The 17016-nt window shown below is 42.2% G+C and overlaps 1 long non-coding RNA gene across 1 annotated transcript in view; it reads left to right on the top strand.

Moving 5' to 3' along the window:
- The window catches only part of LOC146382255 (uncharacterized), a 114673-nt gene that overhangs the window by 63338 nt on the left and 34319 nt on the right, over positions 1-17016 (top strand). The window contains exon 2 of the long non-coding RNA XR_014800634.1: positions 2585-2787. This is a non-coding gene — a long non-coding RNA (uncharacterized LOC146382255). The remainder of the gene's footprint in view (positions 1-2584; positions 2788-17016) is intronic.

The following is a 17016-nucleotide window of genomic DNA, read 5'->3' as shown; positions in this document are numbered from 1 at the left end:
CCGGGCCGGATGTGGCCCGCGGGCCTTGACTTTGACACATGTGAAATAGACCCTAGTCCAGCGGTCCTCAACCTTTTTTGCTCCACTGACCAGTTTAATGTCAGACAATATTTTCAAGGACCGGCCTTTAAGGTGTTGCGGATAAATAAAACGAAATAAAATGATACGACCGAGACAAAAACTGTGGTATTTTGTAAATATAATAATAAACGTGAATTCACTGTGTAACTTTATTAGCAGCGTCCTCCTGAAATGCGCCAACAACATTGAGAGTAACATCCTCCTCTCTGCCCCATAATGCTCTCTGGTTGCTATGGCAACACGTGAACATTTCTTTCAAAATAAGACACACAGCTACAACACGGGAAAAAGACCCCAGGTAACCGAGTTAACGATAAAAACCCTGAAAACCAGAAATTTCACACCCGAGCCTCAACTCTCGCGGTCCGGTACCAAACGACTCACGGACTGATACCGGTCCATGGCCCAGGGTTGGGGACCGCCGATGTAGGTAATATCTTACTTCAGCTGAAGACTGCAGTGCTTGCAATAAAATCCGTCACTTTAGGAGACAGTATGAAGAATTTTTCAAACCTGTGGATTTTTTGTGTCTCTAAAATTATAGAAATATGATGTCTTCAACTTGTTCATCCACATTTAGCTCCCTGACTCGGGCCTCATTAATTCACAGATAGTTTTACACAGCAGTTTTATGTTTGACATGCAATGAAAGCTAAATGTGGCTAATGGCTAAGAAACGTAGGCTTGACTGACACTGAAGCACCCGCTGTCAGCTAACAGGACCCAGCCCCCCTCCCATCAGCACCATGGGGAGGAGAGATGCTGGATCAAGCAAGTTTAATCATTCAAGTGAGGATATTCTAATGTTTTGTAGCTTGCACATGCTAATCGCTGCTCTCTCTTTTGTCTTGTAAAGCAGTGTCGTTGTTGTTGTTGTTGTTCCAGAGCCAAGTACATGTGCACAGCTTGTTTCAAGCAGAGAGAACTTTAAAGAATACTTTGATCCTGATTTACTTTTCCCTGTAAACAAATTTGCCCAGAATTCATCTTCAGATTGGATACAGTATGTACGTACTGATTCTGTACGTTTACTGGATACGGCTCCTTTGACTCTCTTTCCACAACTTATCTGCATATCACTGAGATGAGCAGGGGTCAAGGGTCAGGGCTAGGCCACCAGAAGCAGCTCGAAACATGCTTCACAGAACAGTTGGATTCATTTGGAGGATGCTGTGCAGCTAGCATGTTATTTTTTAACTTAAATTGTTTAAGGAATTTTAGTGGACGAGTCTTTTAAGGTCCATTCTTTAGTTTTTAACAGTTTGTCCAGAACTGTTAAGTACTGGTGGACGAAGCTAACGACGCGAGGTCATATGGCAGACAACGGAAAACAACTTGCATAATTAGACGTTAGAAAACCACTAAAAATATGAATTATTGTATAGAGTCACGACCACACCAAAACATTGGTTTGTACCATCTGTAGGCTATAACATATGTCCGTGAGTCGTCATGAGTCTTTGATCCTCTGGTTCCAGTGATGTTTACATCAAGAGAACGTTCCTCAGCTCTGCAATTTCAGACTGACGAGAAGGGTGTCTGTCTAAAATAGTCTGTGTCACAGACCTTATCTGTTATTATTCTACATTTTATTGTTCTCTCTGTGATATTTCCCATACCGCTATCCTCCATACCGCATTACCGCTAAGCTGCCGTCTCATTTTTGGTTGCATGTGGTCAGTGAAGTCTTTTTGGCTCTTGGACACAGGTCGGTGACTCAGCTGCCACTTTTCGTCGAGTCTTAAAGATGTACGACGTCACTGTCAGATACTGTTGAAACGAAAGCATCTGTAGCACATTAAAGGAAGTAGCAACTTGATTCCTGAATGTTAATCAGTATAAACTGTGTTAAATAAGAGGAATTCTGGTGGGTAAACAGCCGTCAGTAATTAGAGGGGAGGTGGAGTAAGAGTTGGAGACGACCACATTTGAGAAGATCTCAGGATGAGACACACCACAGACGTTGTCAGTTAGACTGGGGTTTCCTGCAAACACACATCTGCCACACTGTGTAGATCTCCGTCTGTGACTGTGATAAGAGAACTGCTCATTGACTGGCTTAGTTCTTTAATGAAATCATGTTATTTTAAGTTTAGTGTTACCTGACTTTCTAACCTTACAAATGACACTTTTATTATGGAAGAATTGTTTTCTAATATTTGGTAAGCAGGGATCAGGATGCACTCGCCGATCCAGCCTTGCCAGCCAGGCAGGCACTGGATGGTCCAGCCAGACAAATGCTGCCCATTCTGTCAGCTTGCTAGCAAGGGCAGTGAGGTAGATAATAATTGGCAGCTTGATTGTGCCATTGCCAATAATGTCGGGGGGGCATCAGATCACCGTGGGCATCAGAAGTCCCCAACAGGACCAAGAGAAAAAGGCTCACACAAGAATGACCAGATGTAAAATAAGAATAATAATATTTCAGTGTATGAGGAATAAAAATGTGTTTTTAAACCAAAATTCTAAATTTGACCTCTGCATTTTTTTTCTTTTACCACAGACACAAACACAATTCAAAAATCTATGAAGGTAAGAAGAATAATGTCACGCAAACCAGAGAGAAGCAGCACCAGAAAGGCCAGCGAGGCAAGAATTAAGACCAAAGCCTGGATCAGGCTCTTTATGGGATCCCTGAGTGACAGACACTCGGCTGAAATTACACACGGAGATCTCCACCCCACTCAAAGCTGTCCAAGTTTTAATGTAAGTCTTTTTCTTTCTTTAAGTATTTAAGTCAAAATAGGTGTGAAAGAGATTCTGGTGTCAGATTTCACCTTAGCAAAATATAGACATCCACATGTAGATGGGCAGTAAGGCTCTTGATGGTGACTTATGCTATGGGCTTGAAGTTGGCCTTTAGTTTTGTCCGCCACATCCCCATTGAGTTCCTGATGAAGGCTCTTAGGGTCCTGTTGATCCTGTATACTATGACTCAATCCTGGAATGCCTAGACCTTCTTGTAATCAATCCAGGCGGTGCACCTAGTCCTGCAGTCCTGGCTCACTGGTGCACTGGTGCAGCTGGTGTTTTGCGCCTCTGGTATTCTTGCCAATCCCTTTCTGTGCTGCATTCACAGGGCTGGACTGGCCATCGGGCGTACCGGGCATTTGCCTGGTGGGCCGCTCGTGATTTTTCGTTTTTATGGGCCGATGGGGTTTTATTTCTTTTCTTTTTTCAACGGTATAAATGAAAGGTGGTGGATTGGCCAGTTGGTCATGATCGACTCTGGGCTGGACCAATTACAGCCGAGGAGGTCGGACTTTAAAGTTGAGGTGAAAAGTTACGCGATTTGTCCCGCACTACTTCAGCTAGAAAGTTTCTACTTCAATCATGAAACTGATCAATGATCAGCTGATCGGCTTTTCTCTCTGCGCCGGAAAGAGGAAACCAGCGGATGTCGCGCTAAACAACAGCAGCACGTTTAAGCTTGATCAGCTGTTGTTAGAATTTATTTAATATTAATTTCTAGTATCAGCTGATGTTTGCTGGAGCCACAGCTGTAAAGCTGCTGGTCATGATGTCGGTTTGGATATGTGGTGAGAGGGAAACATGAAGATGAAACCAGGAGATGTCCTTACTGAATCATCAGAGCTGAACAGGTGATGGAGAAACAGGTTTACCTTTTAGGTGACATGAATGAGTTGAAGGGAAGTTATGAACTGTTTCTGAGAGACAAATAACACCAGGATCCTTTTCTAAGTAGCTGACAGCTGGTAACTGTGCAGGGGCGGCTCTAGCAAAGTGTTGCCAGGGGGGCAGGTAGGACATTAACAGGGAGAGGGGGGCACAAAGAAATACTTTTCTTTCTTATTCTCATTTAAAATGTCTCACTTTGAATAAATAATTATCTGAATCTTACAACCAAAGTTTTCATCCATTATTGTGTTCAGTAAATATTAAGTCTAGTATATATCCTAGTAAGTTATAGTATTCTTTCCTTTGTTAAGGTACCATCTGTGCAGTCTGCAATTCTGCTGAAGAAAGTTGTTGAATGAATTTAATTACTGGAGAAAAATAATAGATTTCTGTGCATTTGTCTTATACGTGCATTAAATTAAAATCGGTTTTGTCAGTTAAGCATCTTGAGGGTGGGGGAGTGGTGCCCTATTTTTTTTCTTTTCTTTTTTTGCTGGGAGTTGGCAACCCTATTAGTGAGGTATATGTAATTATAAAATAGGTTGTTTTATATTTTTGCTAAGTACTGTTTAGAATAGCTGAATAGGGAGGATGGTGAGGTTTAAGTTTATTATAAAGGCTTTATGGCTTTTCCTATAATACCACGGTGGGCCGGTCACTGGTCAAAATGCCCGGGCGGATTTTTTTGTCCCAGTCCAGCCCTGCCCACTCATGTATTGACCCATGTCCCTGTTAAACTAGTCCTTATATATATTGGATATTGGGAGCCTTTTGTTTAAAGACATTTATCACTCAGATCACTCAAAGTTGTGGAGTGGAGGAAAAACATTCTGGCACAAGATCTGTAGTTAAGTCGTCCATATTTATGTCGCCAAACTATTTGGTGACCACTGAAATTGAGACCTCCTGTTTAGACTGTGGGAACTGTTGACAGGAAACCAAATTAACCAACATTTCAGCTCCTCATTGTGAAATAAACAGTCTCTGGGATGCCATGCAAACAACTCCTTCTGTAAAATATTAAAGAAATGAAGCAGCTAAAGGAATGAAAGTCCACCTAACACTGCAGTGCAGGTGTATTAATTTACATGATTTTTGTGCTTTTGAGCTCCTTTAGTTCATCCATTGATACCAAATAAACAAATATTCAATACCAGTGTGTCACCCTCTGACAACTAAGCCGACTTTGATGCAGCTGAAAATCCAGTTTATTACACTCTGCCTTCTCACAGTAATGCAATACTATTACTTACACTGACTGTGTGTGTGTGTGTGTGTGTGTGTGTGTGTGTGTGTGTGTGTGTGTGTGTGTGTGTGTCTAAAGGGGTACACTGTAGTTGAAGCCTACAGGGGAGAATGCTGAACCTTAGATGGCTTGACCTTATTTTAGATAGTCATGGTAGCATTTTCTGAGCCACAAAATTGCTTGGCATCACTTACGTTAAATATCAAATTATAGGTCTTCAAACCTCAAACCAGTTATACCTTAGGTGCAGGAGCAGGTGTCATGATACCCTTCTTCAAGACATTGGTTGTTTCAGTGGATTTCTCACCTGCCACACAGGAAGCCTGGTTTCGATTCCCAGCCGGTGCAGGAGCATTTTTTTTTTTTTTTTTTTTTTTGAAAAACATCAGTTACCAACACAATATGTGCAGATATGAACACTTGAACATATGAACAGCTGACTGTAATGTTCTGGAAACACATCTCAGGTCCCCACCGGTTTATGAAGTACTGGGGCTAACTGTGCCCGTGTGCTGGGAAAGTAACGGAAAGTAACTTCCTGCTGCAGTAATACCGGGGTAACTCACACTCATTTTTCTTTTAAATAATGTAATTTTATTCAACTTCAGATTCAGAAACGATATGAATTTGGCCAACGGTAGAGATTTTGACTAACCGATCTTTAAGTGATGACGTGATAAATTTTTGTTCCACGTCCAAACTACTCTGCATTTATTAAGGCTGCTGTTTGGTCCGTTTACAGCATCCTGCCATGCGATTGCATTTGTCTCTAACCATCAGGAACCCTCACGTTAACTTTTATCGAGGGGAATAAAGTTAGCGTTCATCCTCCAGCTTCACTGTGTTTATGTTATGCTAACATAGCTGTGTTGCTAGCAATCACGTAGCACAGCTAGCTCAACTTCAGTAACCCTACAAACGTCACTGCTGTTTAGTTTTCTGTCTTCACTTATGTTGGAAGTGGTTTTAATTTTATCAGAAATCTCTCAGTCAGAACATGCTATATCATGTTTAGGTGGAAGCTAGCGAGCTAACTTCCTGCTAACTTCTAACTCCGTTAAATTTCATAAATTGTGTTTTCATGGACGCCTGGATGTTAAACTTAATTGTTGCACCTGGTAAAGCAGCAACGCTGATCATTTTATTACAGATGAAAGAATTTAGACATTTTTTAACTCTCAGTGATGCTGCAGTGTTTGTTTGACTTTGGGACCTGCAGCGGAGTTTGGGCCCAGAGATGGCTAATAAGGTCGGACTTAAAGACTGGATACTGCTGTACCGCGATAGCGCATGTTGATGATGTCATCAAGCTGCGCCTGTTTTGGTCAAAAGCATTGCAGTGGCTGCAAGCACGGAGCTTACACGTGGGGAGGAGGAGGAGGTGCTCATAAAGAAGACCGGCGCGACGTCGGTCACATGCACCTGGTTTGGGTTTAAGCAGTCGGATGTTAAGCAGAAAAACATCATCTGCAAATTATGCCGGGCGACAGTAATAGTAAAGAGACGAAGCATGTTTTGGAATAGGAGGAGAACCCTGCACTCTCCACAAACGCCCAGTCAGTCAAGTGGAAAGAAAAAAGAGGCCCTACACACCAGCAGACTGATCTTTTCCAAAGGCACAGTTTGCACTTTATTTTAAACAACTTAGAATTTAGTGTTTTACTGATATTTAACTTTTTTATTCAAAAATTGTTGTGCATTTATCTTCATTTTTATTTGTTATGTAAGGACTTTGTGTTACAGTGTTTGGAAAAAGATCTGTTACATCGTAAAAATTATTTGAAAAGTTGTGTAATTTAAAAAATAAAAAAAACCTTTTGCACAATATGTTCTTAAAACGGCATTCTATACTGTTCAGTCATTTTGACACACACATATATATATGAAAATAATATATCGCAATATATATCTTTACTGCATATGCTTTGAATTACACTGCAATATGGATTTTAAGCCATATCGCCCAGCCCTATCTCCACCCATCACACCTGAGGATGATGTTAATAAAACCTGAACCAAACAATGCATGATGGGATAACATATGACAACATGTGTCCAGTAAATTGACCTTTTTCCTGAAACTCATTGAGCTCCTTGGACACAAATCTTTGGCGACTGCATTTGAGGTTTCCGTCTTTGTGAGACAGATGCTGACAAGCCTCACCTTTATGTACGTCTGAGCTAATGTTGGACAATTAAAGTTAGCAACCGCTGCAGTCATGCATTCATTATGTTGCAATTTGTGCTGTGTTCTTACTTGTGTTCTTGGTTGAATAGCATTGTTGTGTTGCCCTGAATTGCAGCACTCTCCATATGACTTGTTCACCTTCTGTTGTGCAACACATTTAAATTGTGTTGTCTGTCTTTTAACACAGTGATGCTCATCTTCTAGCTGTGCGGTACAGGTAACAGCGGGCACGTCGTCACACAGTGATTTGTGGATCGCTTGGTGCACTTTTGCTTTGCCTTCTGTTGGAGAGAACACATAACCTGTGAAGCCTGACTATGCCTTACTTTGACAGGTTAGGACACCGACTATAACATTAAAGAGTTCACCATTAAGAACAGTGTTGGTGGTCCGTCTGCTTCACATCTCAACATAGAACAAAAGCAGTAGAATAACACATGAAGATGAAACCAGCTGTCAGAGGGTTTAATGTCAGAGCCAGACATATTCTTATATACCATAAAATATATGAAAGGTCAAAATCAAGGTCATTTCCACTAGGTCCTGTAAATAAAAGTACTCTGCTATAATAAACCTTTATTCTAGTGTAACTGTTTCATTCTCTTCTCAATTGATTTTTTTCTTATACTGAGAATAAGATTCTAAATAGAAGTAACTGACTATTAGATGAAACACATTGTTGATCTGATTAAGCAACGTTATTCTGAATTGTGGTCAACTTTGTTTTTTGCTAGTTCACCTGTAAACCAGGTGCTATGAGCAACTCTGAAAGTAGAGTGTTTTCCAGCGAGCCGACATCATGGACTAAACACTTCAATATCATGTTTTTTAAGCTTAAATTATTCAGTTTGTCTACGTCTGCTCTCTTGTACGAAATGTGCTTTAGTGATGATTGGACTCGTGATGCTAAATGTAAATATATTTAGTGTCATGTCCTCTCCATCAGCACTTTGTCTTTGACTGCTGTGGAGTTATAGGTGTAACTACTTGTTAAAAGCTTTAAAGCTCAATGCAAAAGATGTGAAAAATGATGTGTGTAGGTGGGAACACATTAAATGGAAAACAAATTAACGCTTACTGATGCTACTGTAGCAGTAATAAGGTGTTAGAGAAGAGCTTGTCAGCAGTGGTGACGAAATGCGTTCAAATGGCCCCTCTGGACATGACAAATAAAATGCAGGTGTCCAGAGGAAAAGATCCAGCAGTGGAAAGTACGACGGTGTACGTCAGGACCTTGACACGGGGAGGAGAACCTTTCCCCTTTAGCTGTAGGCTGTGCTGTTTATCTGAAGGGCAGGAATTCAGAGGAACAAGGGCACTGCAGAAACTAGAGGACTTTGATTTAGTAGCTAACTTATATACAGTCAATCTGCTTCCTTCTTGCCCACTCCTGAATGTTCAACACCTCAGTGTTGAGTTTCCCACCATCCTCATATAGTCTCCGAGCGCATAGACGTAAATAGTAACTCCCTTGCTGTAGTTTAGCTCACTTCCTGTTCACTTGCCCCTGGGCGAGAAGGCACAATGACGAACACCACCCACATTAGCTCCCCTAGCTGGCAGTCAGGCTGACGAGCAGGGTGACACGGGGGTCATTTGTTTCTGTCACGAGCACAGAAATAGTGTCCCAACTCCTCCTGGGGTGGACAAAGCAGGCACGCATTCATTGGCCTGCAGCCTGGGCGGGATGTACTCTTGTTGTGATTACCTGCCTCTGCAGAGGAAGGGCTTTCTCTGAGGACCTATGGAAAAATGCTGCCGTCTGCCAAGCGCCATGATTAGCACCCCAGCCAGTTCCTGGGTCAGCTCAGAGGGCAAAAGTGTCTAGACCAGCCAGGGGGATTTCCACAGGCTCGAGCCTGAGCTGTAATTATTACTGCTAACAGCAGAGCCCCGACTCTTGGGGCCCAGCTGCACTTCATGCAGTTGTGCAGAGTTAAACTCCATTCAGTGTGCGGTGGGAGTCAGATCAGACATTGGCTTTACATATGGTTTGAATATTGCATTGTTAATGGCCCCAATTTTTCATTGAGTCGTGTTATTTGATGTGAGCAGATCAAGAGTTGGGCGGTTGGAAGCCAATTTGCTGATAAGTATCGAAAGTTAAATGTAAGAAAACTGTAGCTCTGGAAAAAAACAAACTTGATTGATTGGCGTTGCGTAGCTGTAGCGGGCCTCTTATGCTAATTTCAGGATCTTCTGCCTTGTTTGTAGTGCTCTTACGCATCATTGTACTTTACAAACAGAGTTGTTGTTGTTGCCCGCAAACGCACAACCAGTTAATGGTTCGGAACTCTGGCTTATCTTGGCCATCAATGCAACAAAAGCTACAATTATCTGCAAAATAAACTCACTTCCTTGATTGTTGGACAAATAATGCATTAAACAGTTCCAGATAAACCTCTGTGTTGCCAGCCCCTGTGGGGAAGGAGAGACTTTCAGGCCACCAGAACTGGAAGAGCAACTCATTGAGCTGCTCAGGAAGTGCTTTGGTTCCAGTGCTTCATAAAATATGAACACCTTATATAAGCAATTATTATTTGAAAAAACACTGTTTCATTCTTCGTGAAAAGAGCTGCAAAACATGCCCCTGATGTTTTCTACCTGCCAACAAACTGAGTATTTCTTATATGTCAGCGTTTTTTCTCTCCCGGAGCCTTCTTTATATAGGCTCAGATGTTATTTTTGGCTTTTTTTCTGACGTCCTCCTCCTCTCTCTCTGGCCCTTCTCCACGAGGGCCAAGAAAGCCTGGCACTCGCCTGAAGCTCTCAGCCAGTCCTGGGCAGCTGGGATCTGGGGGAGCTCCCTGCAGTTCCGCAGTGTGCTGGCAGCCCCCTTTCTCTTGCCCCCGCCACTTTTAATTCTGCCTTTTTACTCCAAGCCAGGCCCAGAATACAATACAGAGGAGCCCTGTGCTGGGAACAGAGACACACACCCTTAGGCGTGTACACACACATCCACACTTTTATAAACCATTGAAAGAGACAAGACCAAAGGCGTAAAGAGGAGCAGACGCCTCTCAGATGCTGGGCTTGGCTTCGTGTGGCACTCGACACAGACGGCTGCACACAAGATAACTGTTGTTTATTGTTTATGGAGGGACCCTCTGCCACACTCCGCGCTCTCTTCATCTGGAGACTCCTAAAGGCCCCCGGCCAAGAGCCACGGGGGAAAAGCAAACTGGAACTCTGTGTATCTACTGTATGTGTGCAAGTGTGTGACCGTGTGTGCAAAACGATCACACGTATGCGGTTGTGTTCACACGTCCAGCTGGTACGTGCACTTGTTGTATCTGGGACTATTCTTCTGCGACTTCCACGTCGAGTATGTGTTGTTTGTTCAGCGAGGGGTTAAGGAAGCCATGTTCTTCCACTGTGGTGTTAGTCACAATAAAGTTATTACAGCAGGCCAGGGTACGCTTCCACTCGGACCTGACAAGTGATGCAATTCTACTATATTATGTAATAGATAAGTAATTGCACAGCCTGATTGAAGTTCCTGCGGTTATTGAGCGGCACCTTATCATCATAGTGATATATTGCTAGGTTTCGCTTTCTTACAGTCAACGAGTGCTGCTGTAATTAACTTTTATCCTGGAAAGAAAACGTAAAATATTACGATGTCCGCTCCTCCCAGCCATTGTCCATGTGCTAAGAGATACTTCTCAGTCTGTGCCATGTTGTCAGACCATGAGAAATTCCTCCCTGATGGTGCATGAAAGCACTGTATTATCTTTTCACATTACCAACAATGTATCAAAAAGTCCATATTCGTTTTATAGTTGATATACTTTTTTTGGCTGCCTTGGATGTCCCTCAACCTTTTACCAAAATGTGAAGTTGGTAGGAAAGAGGCTGCAGCTGGACAATTATCAGCCTAATGGCGGTAGAGCATGAATAGCCGGGTAGCCCTGGGCACTGTGAAAAGGTCCTGCTGACGACTGCACCGGCGGGGTCGCAGCCCCTCCGCGAAAGAGAGCGAGAGTAAACAGGCGTAATGGGGAGAGACTAAAAGAGACTTGGACTGTGTTCTTGTAAATAATTGCATTCATTGTTCTCTGCCACTGTTGGTTATGGTCACAAGCTGTTTGGTAGGCCCCTGTCTGTCTGGTGCTCACCATGAGCCTGGTGTCAACCCCTACGCCCGCAAGGGGAGCGACTTGTGCCAGGGGTGAGGATGCCAGCTCCCTGACCCAGTGGCCCTCCGTCTGATGTGCCCACGCCAGGAGCAAACAGTCCCTAGGCCTGCTCGGAGACTCGGGGCGTGCTGTGCGCATGCTGCTCCGCTGTTAAATAAAGCTGGTTCAAAGAGCACATTCTTGCCCCTAGCGCAGCAGCGAAATAGCAAGCTTTCTTGCTTGTAGTGTCAAAGCACCAGATTGTTTCACTTTATTGCTTTGCCTTCATCTCGGCTGACCCCGCTACAATCTGATTGGATGCACCGTGTTATTAGACTCTGTTGTTTGCTGTGGGAACAGCAGATGGCTTATTTGGACCAGATTACCGGTGCACCTTCTCTTAAGTGTAGAATTCATTCCAAGTGCTGAAGAAAGCCGTTTGTCCACATTGTGTATGTGGTGCAATACAGTTAAGCTTATCTGGACGTTAACACCCACTCATACTGTAAACATCAAATATTTAACCGGTGAAAAACTGTTGTCATCATTATGCATGTTTTATTGACTGTACTGTGGCCATAATTGCTGTTTGAGATTGGCCATTAAAATCTAGCAGTAGATAAGACCGTTACTATGATGACCGCAGCAAAATTTTAAAGTGGAAACTGTCACAGTGTGCTGAAGCAGACTGTATGAACTGTGAATAGTAGAGCCAAATGCAGACACAAAAGAATGTGGAACAAAACTTGATATTTAACAAAAGCAGAGCCGTTTAATAAGGCAGATTTTTTTTTATTTATTTATTTTGTGCAAAGTGCAAACAAAAGGCAAGACAAACTGATGAAAACTAAACATTAACCTAAACTGGGAGAACTAAAAAAAACAACATGAAGAACCCTGACATGACCCTGAACATACCTGGACAGGAAACATGGCGAGATACAACAGACGACCTGCCGACGAATGAAAGAAAACACACAGACTAAATACACACAGGAGGCGATCAAGGGAAGTGGAAACACAAGGGGAAACAGCTGAGGCTAATCTGACATAACGAGACAAAGGAAGCAAACCTGGACGCAGACTTCCAAAATAAAACAGGAAACACCATGGAATGACGTAGACATGATAACACAAGCTGGACAACATGAACAAGAACACAACACAGAACACCTAAGTGAAACGTAACTAGACTTAAGGCAACCAAATGGTAATCCTGTTACTCAACATATGTCAAGGAATAACTTAAGTAAACTGAAAACGCTGGGTCAGAGACCAAGGATCGTGACAGGAACATTGTGACAAGTCACTAACAATATTGATTGTTCGGCAGCTATCTGGTCTTTAAGTCTGAAGTTATTAGCCATTTCCAGGTCCAAACTCCAAGCTTCAATTTAACGGAGTTAGAAGTTAGCAGGAAGTTAGCTCGCTAGTTACCTAAACATGATATAACATGTTCTGACTGAGAGATTTCTGAGAAAATTCAAACGTACAGCTCTGCTATCACTTCCAACATAAATGAAGACAGAAAACTAAACAGCAGTGACGTTTGTATGGTTACTGAAGTTGGGCTAGCTGGTATATAATGATGTGCTACGTGGTAGCTAGCTACACAGCTATGTTAGCATAACATAAACACAGAGAAGCTGGAGGATGAACGCTAACTTTTTTCCACTCGATAAAAGTTAACGTGAGCGTTCCTGATGGTTAGAGACAAATGCAATCGCATGGCAGGATGCTGTAAACGGACCAAACTTCAGTCAGGAGAACAACTGAGATAATCCATCCACAGGACCAAAGATGAACAAAGAGACAAATGTTACAAAACGGGAACGGAACAAAACAAAACAAAAACAAGCACAGCCCAAAACAGCATCACACACAACCTGTAAGGATAGAACCTCAATCATGACTGTGGGGCTCCGGTAACAGCGACGGTGCCAGCGGTGAAGTGGAACGCACGAGCTGTGCTCGGCAATGGAAGGCAGATGCTCCCAGGCTCCTTCTTACCATCTACAATCACCGCTCTCATTTCTCCATCCGCTGATAGGTTTAAGAGAATTTTAAAAAGGGGCCTCCCTCACAAGGGTGACGTCTGACTTTACTATATGGTAAATGTCAGAGAATAAATGCAGACCTCTGTAACCAAGTGGAATTGGATCAAATCTGCCCCAGGCCACCGCGTTTGATCTGCAGCCCTCTTCGGTACAGCAACCCACATTTTAGTGAACAGCACATCAGGAAGTTATGGTATTTGGTCATGTATTAATCTGACATCACAGAGGGGGAAAACAATTTTCATATGTTGCCTGACAGTATGAAAATGTAAGGTCTTGTTCATTTATTCTCATCTTGTCTTTGTTACTGCTTGTTGGGTTTTTTTATTTAACATCCTGCAAAACCGGTAACCAGGTTGGTATAATGGGTTTGTTTCTTTTAGTTTGATATTGTGTACATTATGCTGTTGAGTACTTGCATCTGTGGTACATTCCTGCACAGCCAACAGAATTTCTAACCCACCAGCTGAAGTACAACACAATGCTTGGATTTAATTGAGCTTTTTATATGCCTCTTGAGATCATCCTGTTGCAAATAGCATGTCCTTCATATGTGTTACAAGAATAATTGTAGGTGGGGAATGTTTTATCAAGTTGACTGAGGTCAATCACTACACCACAATGAAGCAGAGATCAAAGACAAGAGGGAACAAAAACTCTATAGACCTACAGGTAGTTTAGCAGTTAAACTGGAAATATGAAACACTCACCCACGCACATTCAGTTTCCCAGCTAGTGTGGGATGATCCCTAAAGATGTGAAACTCAAACTGTTTTGTGTGTTGGTTTTGATCATGTGTTTGACATCAGATGATGGATAGGTGTTAAATGCTATGAATCACAGAGGAAAAGTTCTTTTATTTAGCAGATATACTTGCAGGTTGTGATTTTAAAGGTCGATAAAATAAATAATGCAACAAAGTAATGTTGCTGTTTATACGGCCAATTGCTCGAAAATGTGTCTCGAAAGAAAAGATGCTATTCAAATATCTCAGCAGCTAAGCAGTTGATAGATGTTTGAGATGGTTTTATCGTTGCATGCTATTAATTTTGTGCTTGCATCAGCCATTCCACAAACTCACATGAAAGTGTGACCCACTGCTCTGCTGTGGAAATGGCATCAGAAAAAATCGAACAAAATAAAAACAGATGGAAAGAGAAATGACTACAAGTGAGCGAGAGCATGCATACTCTACTTACACCAAATACAGTGGTTTGCAAAAGTATTCGGCCCCTTGAACTTTTCCACATTTTGTCACATTACAGCCACAAACATGAATCAATGTTATTGGAATTCCAGGTGAAAGACCAACACAAAGTGGTGCACACGTGAGAAGTGGAACGAAAATCATACATGATTCCAAACATTTTTTTACAAATAAATAACTGCAAAGTTCCACTTCTCACGTGTGCACCACTTTGTGTTGGTCTTTCACGTGGAATTCCAATAAAATTGATTCATGTTTGTGGCTGTAATGTGACAAAATGTGGAAAAGTTCAAGGGGCCGAATACTTTTGCAAGCCACTGTACAATCTCCTAAATTTATGATAGCAAGAGTTTTTTCGGTTTTTTGTACATGCTCTAGATCTTCAAAGGATTACATTCAATTCACTTCACTTTTATTTATACAGCGCCAAATCACAGCAGCTGTCGCCTCAAGGTGCTTTATATTGTAAGGTAGACCCTACAGCAATACATACAGAGAAAAACCCAATAATCATATGAGCCCCTATGAGCAAGCACTTTGGCGACAGTGGGAAGGAAAAACTCCCTTTTAACAGGAAGAAACCTCTGACAGAACCAGGCTCAGGGAGGGGCGGGGCCATCTGCTGCGACCGGTTGGGGTGAGAGAAGGAAGACGGGATGAAGACATGCTGTGGAAGAGAGACAGAGGTTAATTTAGTGAGAATCAGTGCTGATGTGCACTTGTTTTTGTAAAGTCAAAGATAATTAGTAAAGCTCTACAAACAGCACAAAGATCCAAGTTAAACGTCTGCTCCCACTAAAACAATCGTGTATGTAAACCTCTCGAGCATCAGAGTGCCCACAGTTGCATTAGTGAGTAATCTTACATCTGATGTAACACCACATGGATGTAGACAACAAACTGTGTCCTTGAGCAAAGGGAAGGGCACCATGAGTAGACAACCCACATATTTCTATACCGGTCCACTTGATTGTCATAGTTTCTTAGATTTTATTTTATTTTTTTTAATACTTTATACCGTCCTTAAAAATCTGAGAATCTATTTCGGTGCAGATTGCAGCACATGTTCCCAATGCTGTGCTTTTCTTTATTTCCTTCCTCATTGTGTGTAATCTTGTAGCTCCCTTTCACATCTGTTTGCTCCCTTCAACTTGAACCAGAAAATCAATCTGCCATACGTGTTGTCAAACAGTGATGTCGACGCTGGTCTACCCCATCCATGGGGCCAGACGTGACTGACTCGAGATCTGGTCTGAAATGTTTAAAATTAGTTGGCGCAGGCCGCTCGCAAACCCGCAGCTTTATACACGCATATAAGCATGCATATACACTCATACCCCCTCTTTCCAAGTTAAATTAAAGTCAGATCACTATTAATATGCTTTTCTGTAAATGCAGCTTGACTTCTTCAGCCAGCCTGTTCGCATCCCTCAGTGTGAGACTCATTCAGAAGCCATGTTTTGCTCACCCTATGCCACTCACTAATTGACGAATGCATTTGATGTGAGGTGTGGTGGATGGAGATGGGGATGCATGGCAATCATATGTGACTAAGCCCACTAAGAGTCTGATGTGGGAACCATTAGCGCACAGCATCAGTTGAAGCATGGAGGCACACTCCACGTTGCAGCTTGAACAAATAAGGCCCTCTGTGTTTTGGAGTGAATAACCCTGCTGCCTTATTACCAGTTTGAAGTGTGGTTTGCTGGCGATGACATCAATGACAAACAGAGCGCTCTGGTTTCCTCCTAAGGGATGGAAACTACTGCTTTGAACTTAAACAACTTCTCCATTCATTCCTTATGGGATGGAGTCCTGCATGATCTGTGCAAAGGCTCGGATTCTCCAGTAAAATGTGACTTATTTTAATATTAAGCTGTTTTTACACATTGCCATGAGACTGCCAGAGATTAAATTTAACTGTTACATTACGATGATGTTTCAAGGAGAATGTTAACATTTTAAGAAAATGGTAAACAAGTTGAGCCAGACTGATTAGACACATTTTGTCCTAATTTCCAATGGAGCTAAGAATGAGTTTGCACCCTTAGGGCCCTTAGACTGCAACTGGGGGCTGTAATGTGCAATTTCAAGGGGTAAGGTCATATTGGTGCAACTACAAAATAAGCATACAGTGGTGTGAAAAAGTGTCTGTCCCCTTCCTGATTTATTATTTTGTGTGTTTGTCAGACTTTAATGTTTCAGATCATCAAATGAATTAAAATATTAGACATAGATACCACAGTAAACACAAAATGCGGTTTAGAAATAAATGTGTTTATTATTAAGGGGGAAAAATCCAATCATACAATGCCCTGTGTGGAAAAATTACGCTCCCCTGCTATAACATAAGTTACTGTGGTGTTTCCCATCTTTGGAAAACAGAGTTCACTTTCTCTAGCCACACCCACACCTATTCTCAATTAAGAAATCACTTCAATAGGACCTGCCTGACAAAGTGGAGTCGACCAAAAGATCCT

This window comes from Perissodus microlepis, chromosome 7 (genome assembly GCF_051167445.1).
Source record: "Perissodus microlepis isolate ML-2025 ecotype Zambia chromosome 7, ASM5116744v1, whole genome shotgun sequence".
Classification (NCBI taxonomy): domain Eukaryota; kingdom Metazoa; phylum Chordata; class Actinopteri; order Cichliformes; family Cichlidae; genus Perissodus; species Perissodus microlepis.
The sequence above is the reverse complement of the archived record's forward strand: the minus strand, read 5'-3'. Positions and strand labels throughout refer to the sequence as shown.